The sequence below is a fragment of the Haliotis rubra genome, unplaced genomic scaffold (genome assembly GCF_003918875.1).
Source record: "Haliotis rubra isolate DU_JTF1 unplaced genomic scaffold, ASM391887v1 Scf66, whole genome shotgun sequence".
NCBI lineage: Eukaryota > Metazoa > Mollusca > Gastropoda > Lepetellida > Haliotidae > Haliotis > Haliotis rubra.
In genome coordinates, this window is record NW_025767368.1 from 2,804,532 (window position 1) to 2,828,732 (window position 24,201).

Genomic DNA, 24,201 nt, shown 5'->3' on the forward strand with positions numbered 1-24,201 from the left:
AATATCATAAAGTGGCATTCAATACGGCTGAACTCCTAACACCATGATCATGGTGCATGACATGATCATGTTAAAAGGTTTGCTGTTTCCATTGGGAATATACTGCTGCATGAAGACGAAGACTTGTATTCACTGTTCCATCCTGACCGCACGTGTATGTGGGCCTTAGAATAACTAGACTTCTCAAGATGTGCAGTCGGATCTTGCTTTTCTGTATTGTATCTTCATGTTCACGTTTAGTCGACACCAATGTATGTACTGACTTGAACAAGATCCCACAGCTTGCCAAGGATAGTAACCTGTTGGTATCTTTGGAACTCAGCAAACAATTGATAGACTCGTCTCTTCTAAAATGCGTACAACGTTGTCACGGATGGACACTGTGTAAATCATTTGATTTCAACTTTGGAAATTCTGACTGTTCTCTTAATACAGTCAACAGCTCTGATTTAAGCCCAGAACTACTCATACAACAAGTCGGAATGGGTCACAGGTAACCACTCTCTTTATACTTTAGGTTATATTGCTTTTAATCCCCTAGTTGTACCGCCTCCGTGGTGTAGTGGTTAGAGCGTCCGCCCGGAGAGTGGAAGGTCGCGGGATCGATCCCCGGCAGCGTCATACCAAAAGACGTTAAAATGCAGTACTTGTTGGTTCCTGCCTGGCGCTCGGCATTAATGGGTACAAGGACTGGTCGGCTCGGAGTCAATATGTGTCTGATTGGGGTATTCATGCTTAACTGCGGCATGGTGTCTCAGTGAGCTACCACTATAAAACCAGCTTAAGTCTGGTCTAGTACAAGCGGCCACACACACACACGCATGCATGCACGTCGTCATTCTGAGTGAAATAATCTTAAGTACGACGTTAAATTCCTCGGACATGACTTGAAACAGTGAGTGGATATGATTTTACGATGCTTTTAACAATAGTGAGTGAGTGAGTTATTATTTAAAGTCACATCGGCAATATTCCAGCCATATTGTGACGAGAACATATGTGACATTGAAATGGAATAGATGTATATTATAAAAAATTGTCGACGAAGGACAGTAAAACAACTATAATATCACAATTACAACTAAAACTAGTGTGGAAAATTAAAACTAATAGCACTATTTGGACAATACAATACAAAAACTGGCTATAGATCGCCAACAACTGAAGGTAGATCACCAAACTAGGGACCATGGGGACTTACAGTACTGTTGCTACCTGCATAGACCCTAGTTGGATTTATATCACCCCTTCAGCCGCTGGCGATTGAAGTCAAATTTAGCCAAAATTAAAATCACAAGAATACTACATTTAAAACAGCTGGTAATATTTAAATTTCCTTTGAATGTTTCGGGACTTACGTACCCTCTCAGGGGGACAATAATTTTACGCTACTTCAACCCCCTTTGAGGGTACAGCCACTAACAATCTCAGTTACTAATCTAAACTACCAATAATAAAATATGTATCTATTTACAAATCAGTTAACAAGTCTAATTCTTTTAAAAATGCAATAATTAAATGAGAACTTATATTACTAAAAAGATCCTTCATAGTTTGTGATTTGAAATAGATATCCCTTGTGATGGAATATTCAACACAGTCAAGCAGGACATGCTTGACCATGATTCTTTCATCACAAGGGATACAAAACGGAGGATCCTCACCTTTTAATAGGTACTCATGAGTTTATCTTGTGTGGCCAATACGACATCGTCGTATGATGACCTCTTCAAATCTGGACTGACAACCCAAGTAGGTGTAACCGATAGTTGGTTTAATGGCATGTAATTTATTGATACCTACTTGGCTTTCCCACTTCTTTTGCATCAGATCACGGATATAAGATCTAATATCAGCTTTGTAGTCAGAGTATAGGATCAGAAGTGGTGTCACAGATTTGTTGAGTGCTGCCTTAGCAGCAAGATCGGCCATTGTGTTCCCAGAAATGCCAACGTGGCTGGGTAACCAACAAAAGACGATGTCGCATTGGCCAGTAGCAAGCTCATTATACAATTCAATAATTTCTAATAAAAGTGGATGTTTATAAGAAAGATTTTTAATAGCCTGAAGACACGAAAGAGAATCGGAAAATAGTATATATTGTTTATATTTACGGTGTTTATTAATATATTTAAGAGCTGTTAATATGGCGTTAGATTCTGCTGTGAAAATAGAGCTGTTATTTGGTAGTCGAGAAGATATTGTTCAGGATCCAATGACAGTGGTACATGCCACCGCGCCACCATCCTTGGACCCATCTGTAAATAAGTATTTGTATGTATTATATTTATTTTTTAATTGATTATATTCTTGTTTATATTGTAATTCATTAGTTACAGATTTCTTAAACTTTGTCAGAGTTAGGTCAACTTCAGGCCTCACCAGTTGCCAAGGAGGAGAAGAAAGAAGACGGGAAGGAGATATATTTTCGGCATTGCAGAAATGAATGGTTTAATTCGCAAACCAAGAGGCGGAACAAGAGAAGGCTTTTTGTTGTACAAATCCTCATAAAGAGGATTAAAAACACAGTTAAATGCAGGATTTGACTCATTAGAATATAGTTTTGTTACATACTGCAAGGAAAATTTTATACGGCGTTGTGTAAGAGATGGGTCATCGGCCTCAAGGTAGAGACTGTCTAAAGGACCCAAGACAAAGTCTGAGACCTTGGTGGTGGACAGAATCTAATAGTTTGAGGTTGCTTTTGCAGGCTCCACCATAAACGATGGAACCATAATCAAGTATGGAACGTACCAGTGATCGATATAGATGTAGGAGGGTAGCTTGATCCCCTCCCCACTTAGAATTGGAAACGACTTTCAACAAGTCAAGTGCCTACAGGCATTTAGTTTTAAGGGATTTAATATATGGTAGAAACGTTAAGTGTGAGTTAAAACTAATACCCAAGAGCTTGGCCTCCTTCACAACTTTGATGGGTGTGTCATTTAGAGATAGTTCAGGGTCTTTATGCGGTTTGTATTTACGGCAGAAATGTATAAAATTAGTTTTGGATTTAGAAAATTTAAAGCCGTTTTCAAGACACAATTTATTTATCTTGCTTAAACACAACTGCAGTTGCCGTTCAATAGTATGCATATTTTTACCACGACAAGAAATATTAAAATCATCCACCAAAAGTGATCCATCGATTGAATCATTTAAAACCTTGGATAAACTGTTGATCTTAATACTAAATAAAGTCACAGACAAAATACTGCCTTGTGGAACACCCTGATCCTGATTGTAATGATCAGACAAGGTAGAACCCACGCGGACTTGAAATTGTCTGTCCTTTAAAAAGTTAGTTATAAATTGAGACAAACGGCCTCGCAATCCGAAGCCATCTAAATCTCTTAAAATGCCATATTTCCACGTAGTGTCATAGGCCTTTTCAAGATCAAAAAAGATAGACACAGTGTGTTGTTTATTAAATAGTGCGTTTTTAACAAGTGATTCCAAACGCACTAGGTGATCGACAGTACTTCTGTTTTTACGGAAACCACATTGTATATCTGTTATAAGGTTATTAGTTTCCAAGTACCAAACAAGTCGATTATTTATCATGCGTTCCATGGTTTTGCAAACAGAGCTTGTTAGTGAAATCGGTCGATAATTGGATAGATCCGTATGATCACGTCCAGCTTTAGGTTTTGATACTACTATAGCGTCACGCCATGAGGAAGGAAATTTCCCTGACGTCCAAATATCATCAAAAATGTGTAAGAGCGTCTTTAAACATGATTCTGGTAAGTGTTTCAGGAGTTGATAATGTATGTTATCAGCACCTGTAGCAGTATCGTGAGCTTGCTCAAGAGCAGTATGGAGTTCATGAATAGAAAATGTTTCATTATAATCTTCCCCATTATCTGAATTGAAATTAATAGTTTTCTTTTCTTCTTGTTTTTGATATTGTTGGAATTTAGGCACATAAGAGGGAGAGTGTTTAGCGAGATTTTCACCCAGTTTATTCGCAATGTCTGATTTATTGGTAAGTAATTGATCTACATGTTTAAGATGATGGACACTAGATTTAGTACCTTTACCTTTAATTTTCTGGACCATGTTCCAAACCTTCGACATGGGCATTCGAGAATTTATTTTGGATACATAATTTTGCCAAGATTGGCGTTTATTCTGTTTAAAGGTACGCCGCGCTTTAGCATTTAACATTTTAAATTTATTTAAATTATGCACCATAGGATGGCGACGGAAATAATGTTCTGCTTTTTCCTAGCCTTCCTAGCTTGTTTGCACTCATTGTTGAACCATGGTTTTCGGATATGTGGATTTGCAGAGGACTGTGGTATACACCCATCAGCTAAGGTATTCAGTTCATCAGAAAAACAGTTAATATCATCAGGAACGTCAATAAAAAGTTCAGGTTTCAGTTTTGTAGCTCACAGTGTTTCATATAAAGCCCAGTTAGCCTTTTTAAAATTCCGCCTTGATGATGGAGGTACATCAGATGGAGTTACATGTTTTAGTATAGTAGGGAAATGGTCACTTCCACATAGGTCATCGTGAACTGACCATTCAAATTCATTTAGTAGTTCTGAATTTGTGACTGACAAGTCGAGAACAGAATATGTTCCTGTACCAGGGTGTAAATATGTGTTGGAACCATCATTATAAATACATAAATCGTTATCTGAACAAAACTCCTCCAGTAATTTACCTTTAGCGTTTGTATTTGCACTACCCCAGAGTGGGTTGTGCCCATTTAAATCTCCCAAAAGAATACAGGGCTTCGGGAGTTGGTAATATAGAGCTTGAAGATCAGTTTTGTGAAACGTTGAAGACGGAGATATGTAGAGAGAGCATAATGTAAACGCAACGTGCAAAGTTAGTCGCATTGCACTGCCTGAATATTAGTAGTAAGTGCAACAGGGCTATTGATAACGTTCTGTTTGACTAGGATGGAAGATCCTCCAGTGGCCCGATCACCCGGAGGTGAAAAACAATGATATGCATTAAAATGACGAAGGTCAAAAGTATCTGTCTGTTTTAAATGTGTCTCCTGTAGACAGATCGCTGATGGTATAAAATCTTGGACTAATAGCTGTAAATCGCTTAAATTAGTCCTCAGTCCTCTGCAGTTCCACTGCACAACACTATTGGAATAAACTATCTTTTGGGGGGATTTTTGGGGATCTTCCCCGCACTTGTTTGGAGGGCGACAAGCTATGTGCCCTAGAATGGACGTTTTCAGGTACGTCCATGTCCTCAAGAGATCCATATTTGTTGAACAACTGAATTTTATTTTGCGACCCTTTTGGGGCTCTGCCACTTTGGGGTTTTTTTAAACATCAGGCTTAGGTTTAATTTTACTTTTAACAATTTGTTGTCTATCGGATGACGATTGAGACTCTGAGCGTGATTGAGAAGATAATTTATGATCAGAAGAAGACCTTGACGTACCAGGAAGTGATTCCTCAGTCTGAGATGATATCGCAGGGTTCAAAAGCTGTGGAGAGTCGCAATTGACCCAAGTCAAGGTTGTTTGGCAGCTAGTGGATGATATTGTTATTTTAGAGCTAGACTCAGATGGTGTTTTGGCTACTGCAGCAAAACTTTCTCGAAGGTCGGATCTCTGTACCATTTTTTTTGCCTCAGAAAAAGTGATATTTTGGGTAAATTTGATTTTGTTTATCGCCATTTGCTCTTTCCAAATCGGACACTCTTTTGAAAAAGATGAATGGTCGCCTGAGCATTTGGTGCACTTTTTAAAATCGCTGTTACAATCTTCTGTTGTGTGTTTCTTTTCACCACAGTGAGCACACACAACAGACATAAAGCACACCTCAATTTGAATAGAAAATATAACCCTATAACTTTTCAAAGACAAACATCTTATGAACGCACCACCATTTATCTTTATCACCACTCTTAACACAACGCATGGGATTCACGTGCACAACGTAGTAGCCCCCATAATCGTGCATGGGGTGTCATTCTTGATTTTGACGGTTTTCAAGAAGGTCGATAAATCACCAAAGACCATTAATTTTGACAGTCATCTTGCATCACACAGTTGTTAGTGTTTGTTTCTAGCTGTTTAGCGATTACTGTACAAACAACTATGGTCATGAGGAAGTGCAACTGGTGATGCACTCTCATAACATCCATTATCATATCAACATTGATTGATTTTGATCTTCCAGATGTACAGAGAATATGAAATAAACTAAATAGTTAACATCCTCACCTAAAAAGCACATATGGCATGAAGACCAAAACTGTAGAAATGAAGGTACACATCAATTTATCTTCGAGTTGTAATGATCTGAATTATACGAAATTTCGACTTTTTTAGTATGTGAAATATTTGCATGTCTATTTGCTAGTCTTGATATGAAAATATTGTATTTTGTGATAATTATGATGCGATTAAGAACATCATTTCTTTTCTCATGGTATCCAAATAATACCTTTTTCTTATCTAAGTGAAGAAGAGTGCCCGTTTTATGTTGAATCCACGCAATAACATTATTCCAAATCTCTTTGACAATATCGGATTCACAGAATATGTGTTTTGTGGTTTCCACACTTGTTTTACAGAAAGTACTAGCATTGGTTTTAATCAATTTCATTTTGGATAGCATTTCGTTAGTTGATGTACACCTGTGAATAATACTAAATTGGATCCATTGATGTTTTACATTATCAGCGCCCTGAAAGGTATTTTATGGACATATCTCCAATCATTATCAGATAAACATTCGTTTACTTCTAAATGCAATTTAGTTCTATACTTGTTGTTATTATTATGAATTCTAGTTGCCTGTAGTGTATCATAAAATATTCTGCATCCTCTGTTTGGATTAACTAAATCTTGTAAAAGGTAAGGAATAAAAGACATGCAGGACTTTTATGTAGTGTGGTATTTGTTAAGATACAATATTTTTTAATCGTTTTCGAAATTCCGGCATATTCTATAAATTTTGTTTTGCAGTTATACATATTTTTAAACTGTTCAAATATTAGTATGTTTCCTATGTCGTCTACCAAATCGTTTATAGTATTTATTCCTGCCTTATCATAGTGTCTATAGCATTATGGCTTGTTGTCGATACGTAAATTGTCATTGTGCCACAGTGGTTGTGTGAGAATATCATCTTCGTCCTTGATGTTTTGTATTTTACTATTGATGTAATTTCCCCATGAGAATACAATATCTGTCTAAAAGTCATTAGTTCGCATCGTCAGTACATTTTCCTTGATACATTGTTCACATTTTGATACAAAGTTCATATCGTTTGTTTTAATATTATTATAAAATAATGTTTTAAGTTTTGATATTTAGAAAATTGTTATGATAAATAGACATGAAGTGCGCAACTTACAATCGAGCAACAATAATATATTGGACATTACTTCTGTCAGGCAAATTCAGTGTATGAAATAAGCCAAAAATCCAGCCAGACATCAGGGCTGCTAACTTCAAAATGTTACCAGCCCAAACTGGATTTAACCAGACCAAATATGGTGAATTTACTCAGATGTATGGAACATCAAAAAATTTTACCAGACCGACGGGCTGACTAGTTGTAAATTTAGACCGTCCGTCAGAAATCTAGACCATTTCGGTCGGTCGGACGGGCCTTATTTCATACACTGGCAATATGAAGCAAATGTAGATCCAAAACTTCCTGTCAATACTGGCAGAGGTAACCTAAAGTAGAAAGGTACACATGCGTGTATATTCATGGTCTTAGTTCATGATTTATGGGACAAAGACTTGATGAAAATATTCTGATCAGGGAGACATGCTGTTATTGTTAGGTGCAAGGGAATCGGCTTACATTGTTGTTTATTGTTCAACGCCACACTCAGCTATATTTAATCTATTTAATGGCGATCTGTTCAAGATAATCCAGTGGAGACATCATCGATTCACGCATTCGGGATTCCATGACATACAAGAACTACGTCAGCGAGCCTGACACCTGATCCCGTTTGTCGCCTTACGACAAGCATGGGTTGCTGCTGAAGGCCAGTTCTAGCCCGTATCTCCATGAGTGCTAGAGCTAAGACTATTGGCCAAGTCAAGGAGCCGGATCCCTTCAGTAACCTCTTACGAGAAGCATGGGTTGCTGAAGACCAAAGATCTAACCGGGTGTGCACACGTTATGCAAGAAGGAATAACAACAAGTATCAGTATCTCACGGATTCCTGACAATAAGAATGTTTTGGGGTTTTTGTCACTCATGAATATTTATTCAGCAAACAAGAAATCTTCCAAAGTACATCCACCTCCCATATTACGTTTCCAGAACCGATAGTTAACCTAGATTGGACATCAGACTGAAACTGGCTTCTGACATTGTTACTGAAAGTTTCCAACCATGGAATCGAGCTTGTATTTTGCGTCTTTCACGACGATTTTTGTTTGTATCTTTCCAATGACGATATTGTTAATATCCAAAGATTAAATGTTGCAACTGCACTGTTATAATCACTTTTTATCGAGCATGAGGGTCCGTCTGTCAAAAGCTAAATGTTCAACGTATTGTTATAATTGAGTCTTAATTAACCTAATGAAGTCATCGAGAGTGTCCTAAATTCCGTTCTGCTATAGTGTAAACAACTTCTGAGATGCATGCAAAATTTCACGAAAATAGTTTAGGAAATAATCACTTTTTTAGCGAGCATGGGGTCCGTCTGGCGAAAGGTTAACTATCCAACGTATTGCCGCACTTGCTATAAAGTAGCGAGGCGATAGCTTCTTGAAGCTAAATCATACCGCAGCTCTCGGCAGTCGCCTGGCATCGCCCAGCTGCCGTCTCGCAATCAGCGAGCGAGCGCTGTGAGCAAGTCGCAGTGTGTCTGTCTTGGCTTGTACAGACGACCGACCGACCGGCTGGCTGGCTGGCTATGTTATGTTGATGGCCGTGAAACAGTTTATTGTGAATCTCCTTCTATGATTTGTTTGGTTTTCGTAACAAAGGCTTGCCGGGCCTGTTGCTTCCCTAGTTCTATGAACTTTTTTTTTTCTCGTCTTCGCTGATGACAGTGCTTTTACGAGTCTTGGTTCGAATCTCTTGCTTCATTCTGTGGTGCTTGGCGATTTCTGAGAGCACCAAGCGAAATTCTTCCTCTGATATTTTGCTATCGGTGAGAGCGGTGGAAATATGATCGTCTATGGTGTTTAACTTCGCTTCGGCTAGAATTCTAATTTTGTCGTGTTTCAATGCTTTACGTTGCAGTCTGCGAGATACAAACTTAAGGGCCAATCCCACCAACCCTGCCACTCCGGCTGTTATTTCGATGCCTAACACCATGGGTGCCGCCACGACGGTGGATAACAACCCGATACCTGCCGCGCCTAATCCCATGCTGGTTGCCATCAGGGCGGTGTCGACACCGTCCATGGAATTGACAGCCCTGTGATATTTTTTCTGCAATGCCGACCGTGTATCGCGTTCACGTTCTAGTTGTTGTTTGATGTCGCATAACTGTTGCAAATGAAACCCATCTACGGTTTCCAGTGTTTTGCTACTTCGTCGACGACTGGGTACAGTCCCATCCTGTATATAATCTTTATTTATAAAATAATATTTAATTGGTTTTCCGTCAATCTTTGATGAATATATTTTAAGCTGATGAAGTACATATGTTCGTATAAAAAAATGATATGAAGTAAAATTTCAGGCTCCTGAAAAACCATGACCCCTCGAGGCTTGTGGTGGGGACTCTTCCTACTTGTATATAAATACGACAACATTTATTTCGATGGCGATCATGCCAGTGTATTTTTAACCCATACAGAATTCTCACATCTTCTTCGGGGGGCATCTAAAAGAAAGACTTCGATAATAAGTGTAGAACCTTGTATCACATTGATCCACGAGTATGGGACCTCAGTATTCATTCTTAATTCTAACCAATTATGTTCGTATTCCGGCCGGGTGACTAACATATTACCCGTTTGATCTGGTAATGTTGATATGTACGTCGCCTTTTTTATTTCTGGAATGAAACTAGTCATTACAAACCCGTTATTTTTAGTTCGATGATATTACTATCATTATCCACAATAAGATAGGAGTAGGTAAGGATAATATTGATGATCCAGTTCAACTGAGATTCGATTATCGCTTCTCGTCGTTTGTATATAATATGTTACGAACTAGTTTTCAATTGGTTTTGGATAATTCCTAGAACGTGCACTTCAAACCCATAAGATGTATGTTGTCGGGTAGGAAAATTTTGGTGAGCGATATCGTTTCTTCCACGGTGACGGTGACTCCCTGCAGACTGGTGTAGGCATTAACGTTGTGTGTAAACGGAGCAAACATGGTATTGTTGTTGGTAGTTTAAAGGAGAATCGACTCTGTTCATCCTGGACGATTGCAGCGCCAACAAGGAATTCGTGAAAAAAAGATGCGCTGTCGTACCTGGCCTTCTCGGGTCAGCACACGAAACACAGCGTTTGGGTGCTGACACAGAAATTCAACTCGGTGCTGAAAGACTTACATGAACAGACGCGATCGGTCGCCGTATTTCACTGCAAGGACATGGATTCGTTCGAGAAATGCTTGCGAGAAAATGACGTGATTCCCAACAGAACAGAACGAGAACACGTGAAGAAACTGCTAGCAGAAACGAAACACGCCAAACTCGTGCTAAAACGGACCAACCCGTGGCTTATCGAGTGTTTTAGCTTAGCAACTGCTTAGCAAACTGCTAGAAATTTTATTTATATAGACATAGCAAAGCCATTCATAGTCAAGTTTTACCTGATTGGCTTACCAAATTAATACTATGATGAGTTTTATCGAAATTATCATCGCATGTAACTTTCATCTCGTTGTGTTTAGCCTCCTTCGGATTTTATTCATTTAGACTTAAATATCGTTTGTCATATTATAAGATGGAGTGCAACTTGAAGCTCAAAATCAATCCCAAAACCATCAAAATCCGTCGTGTTTCACAATCTTCGTGGGTATGATTCTCACTTGATCATGCATACCATCGTGAAGGTCGACGGCAACCTAACGTGCATCCCCAACAACATGGAAAAATACATCTCGTTCTCCTTAAACGGTCTGAAATTTTATCGACAGCCTTCAGTTCCTGCTGTTGTCTCTAGGCAGTCTAGTAAACGCCAGAGGCCCGGACGACTTCGACATCACCAATCGATACACCGAGGAGGAAGAGGATCTACCCCTACGAATACATGGACGACTGGTCAAGGTTCGACGAGACGCGATTACCTCCCATTGACCGCTTTTACAGCAACTTGACCGACTCGACCATCAACCCGGAAGATTACACGCATGCCCTCAACGTGTGGGACAAACTGGGTTGCAAGAATTTGGGCGACTACCACGATCTGTACTTGAAAACCGACGTGCTGCTGCTGGCCGACGTGTTCGAGATGTTCAGAAAAACGTGCTCGAAACAGTACAGCCTAGACTCAGCGTTGTATTTCTCCTCCCCCGGTCTCTCTTGGGACGCCTTGTTGAAGAAGACCCGCGTGGAACTGAAACTACTGACGGATTAAGACATGCACCTGTTCGTAGAGAAAGGTCTGCGAGGCGGAATTTCCATGACCTCCAAACGGTACGCCAAAGCCAACAACAAGTACGCTCCTGGTCATGACACGAGCAAACCGAGCAAACACATCCTCTATCTCGACGCCAACAACCTGTACGGCTGGGCCATGAGTCGGGGGATTCGAATGGGTCTCCTCGACCGATATCGACGTGAATAGCATCGCGCCAGATTCAAACAAAGGCTACGTATTCGAAGTGGATTTGGAATATCCAGCATAATAACACGAATCGCACAACAGCTATCCGCTAGCTCCCAAACGATTGAGGGTGAACCCAGACTGGATGTCCGAATATCAACTTAACTTACTAGGAAATAATAAGCCTGCTAACGTCGATAAACTCGTACCGAACTTGATGAACAAGACAACATACATCGTGCACTATCGCAATCTGCAGCTGTACTTGTCACTGTGAATGAAATTCACGCGAATTCAAGGGAGCCGTGTCGCAGCTGCTGGCCAAGCACAAAGTCCAGGTGAGACGAGGCGTGGCCGAAGCACACCGCAGCTAAGTCATAGTCGATTCAATCGCATCTTAGCCGAACGACTGTTCTCACACCAGTACTCACAGGATTTAATCGATCCCAGAACCAGAAACACAGAATGGGTCGAACGCTTGTCTCGAGTGGTGGCTGTCATCAACAACGAAGTCACCAGACTCGTGGGTAAGAGACCCGTCGAAGCCATCAAAATGAAATCCGTCGCCGCAGAATCAGCAGCGGCACGTTGCGATAAAAACAGAAAAGAAATTACCGGACCGTGTCAGCGTTAAGTACTTGTACCAACCGGGAAAATATGAGGGAGACAGCAGAAATCGCGCCACCAATCTGATATGGTCCATGAAAATGTACAACGTAGACCAAGGACAGCGACCAGAACTTGTACTAATTGAAAGACGGACCGCCTAGATCATTCGTCCGAGAAGAGTTGATGATCGTACTTCACGACACAGTCCCTTACAGATCGTCCACTGCTGAATAATTCTCATGATGATTTTGTGTGTTGTGTGTGTGTGTGTGTGTGTGTGTGTGTGTGCTATTAGTTGTAGTATGATATGTTACTGTGACTGTAAACACAAAGTTTATAGCCGAGCCGAGACACACACACACACACTGCGACTCTCGCTCACAGCGCTCGCTCAACCTAGGAAAACAACTGTGAACTGTGACCTCAATTAAGGCCTTGGGAAGGCCTGGTCCAGAACCCCCATTGTGTATACTACTGTTGTTAATATGGATGAAATATACTGAGTCAAAAAAGAAACTTCACATTCTTTCTTCAGGGCACTATAAAAGAACAAGAGATGGTAAGATGGTTAAATTGTTATTATTTCATTGCTGAGATCTGTGTGATGTACTCGATACACTGACAGTGCCATAATCAGTTCCATTAGGCTACACCGCCGTTCCAAAGTATGGGTATACAGAATGTCAAGTCACAAGAATAAAAATGCGAAATTTCTCAGTTCAATATCGTGTATGGCCGCCCCACGCATTCACCACTGCCAAACACCGTCCCCTCATCAACTGCCTGATGCTTGTGAACACGTGGTTGGGGATTCTGCGCCATTGCTCTTGCAAGGCAGCGCCAAGTTCCTGCAAATTCTGAGGTTGCTTCCTAAGACCACGAAGCCTTCTCCCAAGTGCATCCCAAACGTGCTCTATTGGATTAAGGTCAGGGGACCTCGATGGCCAGTCCATGACGTTGATTCCAGCGTTTTGAAGGAAATTTCGTGTCAACATCGCGGTATTCGGCCAAGCATTATCATGCTGGAACTGTAGACCTTGGCCATGAGCCGCCATGAATGGAATGAGTTCAGGGGTGAGCACCTGGTCGCGGTAAGCAGCAGCTGTGAGGTTTCCACGAATGACCAGAAGTCGGGAACGGTTGTTCCCACAGAAAGCACCCCACACCATGCAACTTCCGCCCCCGAATCTGTCGACTTCCTGTACACAACATTGGGCATACCGTTCACGACATCTTCTCCAGACTCTATGCCTGCCGTCCACGAATCTGAGGGTAAACCTGGATTCATCGCTAAAGACGACTCGATTCCAGTCTCTCTGGGTCCATCGGAGGTGACGTTTGGCCCACAGCAGACGTTGACGTTGATGAAAAGGCGTCAATATTGGCCCACGATATGGACGTCGAGAATGGAGATTGGCAGCCCGTAACCGATTTCGAATGGTCTGTGAGGACAGTCGACCTCTAAACATCTCAGCCCTGGTTCGTGTAGCCGGCAGAAATCTGTCACGTAGGTGACGTAGGACGATTTGACGGTCTTCTGCTCGTGACGTCACACGTGGACGACCCGACCTTGGGCGATCAGAAGTGGTGCCAGTTTGTTGTAGACGACCTCGCAAGTCATACACAGTACGACGGCTGCATCCCATTGCTCATGCGACGTCAATAACTGATCTTCCCGCTTGCAACATGCCAACGGCACGTTCACGTTGCACATTTGACAATCGTGGCATTTCAAGTACCGTTAGAACTGTGGTTTAAAAGTGTTTTTTCAATTCTTGAGGCCAATGCAAACACGTGCATATGAAGAAAACTTCGATGCGAAGATCACTTGATCGACTGCACGTGCAAAACCTGATTTGGCACTAACGTCATTTGCACGACGAATGGATGGATTTGAGTGGGTTTTGCTAACGTTTTTCGAGAGCCGAAAGCTAGGGATCCCATTTCGGATACATAGATGTATCATCAGAGAAAATTATTCATTATTTTTCAAATTACATTTTGTGAAGTTTCTTTTTTGACTCAGTATATCTTTCCAACAAATTAACATCAGATACGTTAAGCATTTTGGAAGACATAGTGAAATTATTAGAATGTATCCCCTACCAATATAAAAGTACAAGGGGATCGGGCTAAATATGAAAGTCAAACAACTGAAATCTGTTTCCAATTTGCTACTTTAACTTTGTCGTGGTAATTGCAAACGCAAACGATTAAAGGCATGTGACATTCAATTTTTATCAGATACATTACCTAAACCTAGTTAATTACACGCCAACCATTGCAATAATCGTAGGGTTAGGGTCTCATGGAAGACAGTATCAAATACTTATCAAGAAGATTCATACTTGCCTCCTGGTGTTTACGTTAGTGGTCATCAGATACGTTGACCACAAACAAGGGTGACTTTAGCATTCGGATTAGATCGATATATACATGATAATCTTTACTTTCCACTGTATTTACGGGCATTTCCGGTTTGAGCACATAGTTGGAACTTGACGCCATTGTGTGTGTAGTATCGGGAGGGCTATTGCCTGTTTTCTGGTGAGTATTCTAGAAATATAAACTGTTCTTATCAGACCAGCTAGATAATTGTGTTTTTGTATACATTTATAACGTAATAAATTCAGATAGTATGTTTACAACTTTGTCTTATCAGGTATATGTTTTGATGAAATAATGGTTATATATGGCTACACTGTCCAGTCAGGATATAATGCGTTGTCTGTTTATTACGTTTCCTTGTTTTGTCTTTCAGCAATGATGAAGATACAGGTAGAATAGCAGAGAATACAGAGAACGCAAAAAGTAATGATAGCACTTTTGGGCAAGAGAATAAATGCGTGTAAAGGGTATCGAAAAAGGTACAGTCACTTTCGAAAGGGGCTGGGGAAAAGGCAAAGGGCAGAGAAACAGAATATATAGTCAGACGGCCCTGAGACCACGAGGATGGAAACAGGAGTGACAGATCCAGGTGAACAATCAAATGTTGTTTCAAGCACTGATCCCAAGGATATTAAGTCTCGTGATACTATATCTACTGCAGCGCCTTTAATTGTGAGGGATGGAAACGCACTAACCGTTATCGGTCACTGGCCTCAGAAGTGCCCATGAGAATGTAATTAAGATTTCACAGGAGGTCGTGTAATACAAATGGGCAAACTGGAGTCGAACAAGAAGTTAGAAGTTTCTCTCCCTCACGTTCCCGCTACAACATCGAAGTTGGACGAAGTTTCAGTAACCTGAACTAATTCCACATCACGTCGAGGCTGAGTCTACACCTTCAACTAGAGTCAGACATGATTTGCGTCAGTCTGGGATTAGCCCAACAAAGATACCTGCCAATGTAGTAAAACGGCTTGAGTATGCCTAATGTTCTTCTAGATGAGGTGAAGCATACTCGTCAGCCAAACCCCAAGGAAAAGTAAATCAAAGCTCTGACTTCTGTAGTGGGGAGGTAAAGAAGTACAAATGCATATCTCGAATATCCACAGCAAGTGGGTTATCCAAACGACAACTGAGAGGTGTCAACAGTACTGTTATAAATCTCAAAGGAAGAGCCAGACTCACATTTGTCAGGGAAGCACTTCGGCACAGGGTAACAGCATTTCTTGAACGAGATGACATCAGCGTAACCAGGCCAGGAAAAAGACAATGGCAAAAAGCGTGAAGGCGTTCTGCGTCAATCAAGAGTTTTGAATGACTACCTTTCCAACATTTTTTTTATAAATTCAAGACATAATGAGACCAAGGTATATTCTGCTGACATCATTTATTTCAAGAATCACCTGTCTGTGCAACCGACACTAGAACATGGCAATGAAGCTTAAGTACCTACGTTCCTTAGATCTGGATATCTCAAAATGCCCAGAAATTGTATCATCTCAACTCAACCAGGAAGATATGGGTAACCTTCTTGAAACTATAACATCGCAGAATGTGGAGTTTGAGAAAAGGAGCAGGTTTGAAGTTGAAGGGAAAAAAGAAGATGAAAATCATTAAAGTCACTGTGGATGTGAATGATTTTATTGGGGTCTTGAAAACTGAGTATTCTGACATCCTGAATCACGTTTGTAGGATGAAGGCACAATATCGAGCGTTACACACTCTGAAGGATACATTGCCCATCAACCACATCATCTTGCAAATGGACTCTGTCGAAAATTGTATTTGTGCTAGAATGGATGAAATCCAAAGTGTTGACGTAAAGTTGTCCTTTTGTCCTGCACCTCAAAGAACTCTTTGGCATTGAGGGAAGATGGAATTACTTCGAGAGTGGCCTTGGAAAAGGGCCATGTGATGGATTAGAAGGGCCATCAAAGAGGCAAGCATGCGATGCAGTGAAGCAGGGGAACGCCACTACACAGGATGCACATGATTACTTCAAATGGGCAAGAACATGTCAGAAGTCCATCAATTATATGTTCTATTCTTCTACTTCTACCTGACGATTTGGACATCACCACTCAGGATCTAGAGTAGTACAAGCAGCTAAAGTAGTACAAGGTGCAATGAAAATCCATGTAGCATTTCAAAAGGATGGCGTTCTCTACTCAAGTGATGAATCCTGCTACTGTTCGGGATGTTTGCAACGGAATAACCTCTGTCCAGACTGGCAGTGACGTCAGCTAACGGTTGTCACAGATCACAATGCGTCCCCCAATGATCCATCTTCAAAATCAGTCTTTGTTCCAACTGTAGACAAATTTGTTGCAGTAATGTATGATGAGCAGTGGTACATTGGACAGATCTTAGAAATTGACATGATTGGTGGCGATGCCAAGATATCATTTATGGGAAGAAGTGGGAAGGCAAGAATCCTACTTTCAAGGTCCAATGAGTTATAGCTGAAGACATCCTACATATTGATCATTACCAGTTGGCAAGACGAAACGACAATACACAATCAAAGTGATGATATGTTAGCTGAACGCTACAGCTTTCTCACACATTGTCATCTGGGCGCAACTGTTCATTAACGTTGACAGTTACCTTATGAACAGTTGAATCTTATTAACAATAATTGAATGATTGTTTCGTTAGAAGTTCCCTTATTGGTTTATTAGTTTTGTTGAGAAAACAAAATGTGTCGCATTACAATGTTAATGGTTGTTTGTGTTGATATTGTGTTACGGTACTATCCGACAATGAATGTTGATTTTGTTGTTTTAAAGTAATATCCAACCATGAGAGAAGTCCATCAGATACGTTAAACAGGCATCTTCTGTCTCAGTGTCACAGGTGTTTAGTTGAGAACATATTACAATGTTAATGGTTGTTTGAGCTGATGTTGTTGTGTTGAAGTGATATCCGACATTGAATATTTGAGATGTTGCTGTTGTGTTAAACTGATATTAAAAAATATACACATAATGAGAGATGTCCATCAGATACATTAAGCATGCATCTTCAGTCTCAGTGTCGGAGGTGTAAAGGATATCTATTCTCATAATATGTATTTTGTTTCAAATAGTTGTGTTATCTCATGGAAACATGTTTGAAGGAATTTTGAATAAAGTGAAAAAGAACATCAGATACGTTAACTTTTTAATCATTTTTTTATTTCATGTTCCTGAAATCCGCTCCTTAGAAGCAGTGATTTTACTTAGTCCACCATAAAGAAAACCTTCAACTAGCTTTGCATAAATACCGCGCCTCACTTCCGGGGACAGTCAAGTTGTGATTTAGAACGACAAATACCTATCAATTTTTTCAAATGATCTGAAGTTATATGTCTTCTTCATATTTACTGTACATCACGAACTCTTTCGATCTAAGACATGATGTATGATGAACTATGATTAACAATACATTCACGAACTCAACAACCAATGCTGAAAAGAACATATTGTTTACATTTTCAAAGCAGTATTTTTCTTAATTTGTGTACTATGTTAACGTATCTGATTTTCTGAAATTTGATACGCATTATTTAAGGCATTGCTTAAAATGAATTTAAATCAGATTTGGGTCATCAAGTTATTGTTCCAGATATCTTCTGTCTTCTAGACAAAACTTATAAAGCGCATAATATTCGGAAGAATTTTTGAAATGTTAAAGCCATTAAAGTGCAGGCAAACAGGTGAGTGAGGTGAAATTGGGTTTAACGTCGTGCTTGAAGAATATTTCGCTCATATGACGACGTGCATGCGTGTGTATGTGTATGTGCGGCTGCTTGTACCTAGCCCAGACTTAAGCTGGTTTTATAGTGCTAGCTCACTGAGATACCATGCCGCAGTGAAGCATGAATACCCCATTCAGACACACGGTATACTGACTCCGAGCCGACCAGTCCTTGTTGTACCCATTAATGCCGAGCGCCAGGCGGGGACCAACAAGTACTATATTTACACAACGTCTTTGGTATGACGCGGTCTGGGATCGAACCCGCGACCTTCCGCTCTCGGGCGGACGCTCTAACCACTACACCACGGAGGCGGTCGCAGGTAAAACAGGGGAATACACTGGAGCAATTACGTGGCTGCTGTTGCCTATAGTTCTTAACCAGTGGACTGTAACGGAAACATGGCGACGCCCTCGCGTTCAGTATATAGTCGTCGTGATACACTCAGCTGTAGAATGCGATCATTTAGACTGGACTTCTCTCAAAACAAGATTTCTTTCTCAGATAACTAATTTTGTTAGAAATATTTGTGCTATTACAAAACCAAGAATAGCTGTAATGGAGCAAACGAGTTTGATTTCCACGCTGCCTTTAACTGTATTCCTGTTATATTACGGCATTTCGTGTTTATGTGGTATAATGCAGGTTTCATATGTTTACCACTTTGCGAAGCCTAAGAGTAGTTTGTTGCTTAACGCCGAACTGATCAATATTCCAGCTATATGCGGGCGTGGGTTACTGAAAAACCAAGTCTAACTCGGATCTTCACAGGTAGAAACATAAGAGGACACTCCGGACGCACGCCAGTTTTGGCGTTGCTGAGCGAATTTCAGGATTGCTGTCTGTGTTCAGGAAAAGATGCATTTGGGGTCGTGCCCAGTGTTTCCTCTCTTCTGTACTGAAGATGAACTTAAAACATGAAAGTAGACGCAATCAGCGCATGATGAGTAACAAATCGAATGTATTGCTGGGTGCTTGTGTCATTATTTTATTGAAATGTCTGTACATCAAAGGGCTTGTGGAGACCCAATGACCTCCGTTGGGCTGACGTCTTAGAACAAATGTTTCGTGAAGAAACTTGCAGCCAAAAAACCGTCAGAGACTTAGTAACAGCTGTGGTATGAAGCAATAAGAAGCTTTTATTTCGTTTGAAATTCAGAAAATGAATCTGTTTGTTTCTCCTTCAACAGATATTCACGAATTCAGTCTTTAACTAAGTTTCATATTGTAGTTTAGGGTGGTGATTCAGAATAGTGGCCAATGCACCAGAGGCGCCGGTGTTTTTTCACACAGAAGATAAGAATCCAGTTCAAATTGCGTCCGATTTGACCCGGATTGCTGGATTCTTTACATGACTTGACATACGAGGAATATATATGATATATATGCTGCTTCATTACGTCAGGGGGCGGTGGGGTAGCCTTGCGCGTTAAAATCGTTCGGTCGTCACGTCAGATGCCCGGGAATACATGGGTACAATGTGTGAAGCCCATATCTGGAGTTCCCCGCCGTGCTATTGCTGGAATATTGGTAAAAGCGGCGTAACACCATATTCACTCACTCACTCATTACGTCCAGCACAATACATTTGTGAATGGATTCCGGTATTCGTAAAAGCTACTACGTGCTCATTTTGAATACTGAAGGAATTATGCCAAGTTTAAAACAACCCGTCAAATGAACGTTTAACAACATGTATAATTGTCATAATGTCTACCCGTTGGTGTTATCCATACTCTCATTTAAACCAGACACATCTTAACGGGGTCTTAAAGAAATACAGCTGACCTCTGACTAACGCCAGAACACACATCCATATGAATTTGGTCAGTTTGTTCCACATCATTCTAAGATTTGGAAATCTTCAGGAAATCATCCCTATTGCCAAAAGCCAAAACCAGCTGCGCTAAATGACTATAGACCAGTTGCCCTGACATCGGTAGTTGCCATGAAATGCTTCGAGAGAATAGTGCTGCAATTTCTACTCCATAACGTCGCAGAACAGTTCGATCCGTGACAGTTCGCCTACCGCTCCAAGCGCGGAGTCGAGGATGCAACACTAACTATTCTTAACAATGTATATAAACATTTGGAAAAAACACGATCTTAAGTACGCATTATATTTGTTGACTTCTCATCTGCTTTTAACTTTGAATTCAGCCACATCTTTTATTGGAAAAACTGTTATCTATGAATGTGAATTTTAACCTCTTGTTATGGAATGAAAGCTTTTTAACTGAAAGACCACAATTTGTTAGAGTGAATACATCTCACTCAAGAGACACTGATCACCAACACTGGAGCCCCACAGGGTTGCGTAATCTCCACCAGTGCTGTTCATATTGTCCACAAACGACTTTGTTAGCCAGCATGGTGATTGCTCTATTGTTAGAAGTTTGCTGACGACGCAGCTCTTGTAAGCCTGTTGACCAACACCGAGGACGCCTACAGACAGGAAATCGTGAATCTCACAAGCTGGTGTAAAGACAATCACTTACTGCTCAATGTGTCTAAAACTAAAGAGATGATTATTGATTTTAGAGCACGTAAGCCTGAGCATTTACCAGTCACTGTCCATGGTTCAGATGTTGAAATTGTCAAAAACTACAAATATCTTGGAACAATAATTGATGACAAATTGAACTGGAATGATAATACAGATGCTTTATACAAAAGGGTCAACAACGTTTATATTTCTTGCGGAAACTTCGCTCTTTTAATGTTGACAAAACTATTCTTTCACTGTTTTATCGTAGTTTTATTCAAAGCGTCTTAACCTTCTCAATCCAGCGCTGGTATGGATCCCTATCAATTCAAAACCGAAACAAACTTAACAAAATCGTAAAATTAAGCAGTAAAGTCGCAAATGTGGTTTCGACCCTTTGGCTTACGTGTATGAGGAAAGAGTGTTAACTTTGGCAAGTAAAATTTTACATGACTCCTCACACTTTTTAAACACAGAATATAAACTTTTACCTTCTGGCAGACGTTTCCAAATTCCAAAATTTAAATAAAACAGAGCCCTGAGAAATCGTTCATCCCGTCCAGCATCGGCTTTTTAAACAATATATTATATATCTTTACATACAAATCTTATCCGTACCTGTATATGTACACTGTTGTTGTTATATTAATCATAACGGTTTTACCCGCATATTTGTAACCTGTGTTCAATAATTTATTTTACAGTACATTTACCTGTAAGAAACGCTCTTATATTTATCTTATTTATCCTATATTTATATGTGCGCTCTGTGAGGATGTACAGCAACACAAATTCCCATTCAGGGTAATAAAGTTTTTTCTTTCTTCTTCTTAAGGTATTGTATCCAAGTGATAGTTATGAGGTTGGTGAGATATTGGTTAATTTTTTTTCTTTCATTTCAGTTCAATATCAGATTGGCCTAACAGTTTTGCTGGTGCATGTCAAGATCACAGTTGTCCTAATGACCAATATTGTGAAGACGTTGATGGTGCCCCAACCTGCCACTCGATCTAATCGGAAGAACGGCACAGTTTCCTCACTTGTGTTGATTCTGCAGTATCTTGAGGAAGACCACAATGTGCATGTGAAGAACAAAATGCTCAAAACACACAAAAGACGTGTGAACAGTTTCTTGACTTAATTCTATATATGGACGTTTTGCGTGCGGCGTTAAGCAGCAAATATATGAACAGAATTGAAAGAATTTAAATTTAATCGGACAATCAAATCGTTTCCAGTTAAGTCTTCATATCGATGTAATGTCTAACAACCTTATTTTCAATGCGATTTCTTGTTGCTCCTAATTTAGATTTGATGTAAATTATTTCATTTCAAACATGTGTTAGATTGTGTTACAATTTACGTCGGAACAATGTGTCATTGACAAAATACTCTAATATACTGAACAGCAAAAGAAACGCAAGTTTCGAAAAATGAAATCTCATAAAAGTAAGCGTTTATGTTTATGTCTTCTATTTTAAAACTTGACAAAAGCCAGAGTTTTTCGTTTCTTTTTTGTTGTTCCGTATACATATATGCTTTTGTATGTTGTGCAATATATGAACTGTATTATGCTATGTATCTTGCATGCACATAACAGTTCATGCGACTGGATGCTGATATGATAGATAAACCGTTCTACACTTTCTGGTAAAGAAGATACACTATGGGTACACAAATTTCTGTCACTGCTAATACAACACTATGTCGTTACTGTGTACCTCTTTAATCCAGAACCTCTGGGTAATGTAACGTGTACCTACTCTCACACATTACTTCAGCACTATTTATTGTGTCTATATTTGTGTGAGGATTTGAGCAGCTTTTCAGAAAGCACCGTCATTCTATAACACATAAGAACAGAATACAAACTTACAGATATCGCATCAAGATATATTTTGATTCATTAACAACATCCCTCTTGGTACCCCAGAAAATGTCACACACTGACATATCAAAGTACGATGAAATCGATGATCATAGGCTTACTTACCTCTAGAATTTGTACATTTTGTAGATATATCTCTGTAATAACATGCTTTGTCTCACTGTAATATTTGTATATGCTACTTTTCATTTGCCCAGAGTTATCCATTGGTAGAAATACATCAGATAATTTATAAAATAGGAATTGATTCGACAAACCGAAATGAGTTTAGGGAGGGGTTGTCAGGTGGCACGTTGGCAGTCCCATTTCTGGCAGTGAGATTATCACACCTTTTAATTGGTCTAGCGCGCTGTTCCATTTCTGGCAGTATGCTGTTCACACCGCTTAATTGATAGGTAATAAATTGCTAATTGGACTTGAGTAGGCTAATTAAATGGGTCAACTGAATCGGTCAATGATACCTTACCAGGAGAGACACAAGCAAATAAAAGAAACATGGTTAGCAGCATTAATTACATCAGATTAATTATAGTTAATTTTCAAACCTTCTGTCTGAATGTCTAATGAGATTGTAGAGGTGCCACATATCTGTAAGAAAATTTAAGATGAAATTGGGATTCTAAGCATATTTTACATGGCAAGATATATTTTTGTGACAGATCATTATTTAGAAAAAAAAATCTCATTTTGTTTTGATTAAAATATGAAAATAAATATTCCTATTTACTTGAAAGTGTGAATATTAGATTAGAAATAATATTTGTTTATGCTGGTTATCTTTGCATCAAAACAAGTGTTTAATATCTATAGAAGCCTGTACATAATACTGTCAGTTAAATAGACACTATTCTCAGTTTCATATTTTTACACTACACTAACTGTAACAAACAGAACATTAAACAATTGTTAAAATATGTTTATGACACGGCAAACTACAAAGCCAGTTTTCTGTTTAAATAATCAATAAATTGAAGGTAATTATTTATATTCCCTTTCAAAGTGAAAATGACATAATCACCTGTAATGTCAAATGTGAGCATAATGTTAATTTTTTCAGATTGCTTCAAAGTATATGCATTGATATACCTGGTATACATGTAAATGGACTGTACAGTTCTTACACTTAAAAAAATATGTATTAACCTTTTTGTTTTGAAATATCAGCTAATTATTTAGGTGTTCCATTGATAATAATAATTTTCATATCGGCATTTTGCAGGTGTTACTCTCCTAAAACAATATACTTTCATCAGAAGCGCTTTGTCACACACATATTTATAATGTGTCGTGACCTTGACATAATGCTCGTTGTTTTTCGTTGTGAAAATACTAATAATTGGCAGCTACAGTGAATATATTAGGCAAATATAATTGTTGTAGGTTGTAGTGAAGTGAGG

The 24,201-nt window shown here is 39.5% G+C and overlaps 1 long non-coding RNA gene across 1 annotated transcript; it reads left to right on the forward strand.

The window, feature by feature from the left end:
* The first annotated feature begins 113 nt into the window (after positions 1–113).
* Positions 114–22,394, forward strand: LOC124257410. The gene is made up of 2 exons (XR_006893261.1): positions 114–493; positions 21,819–22,394. It is a non-coding gene; the product is annotated as an uncharacterized LOC124257410 (long non-coding RNA).
* The last annotated feature ends 1,807 nt before the right edge of the window (positions 22,395–24,201 follow it).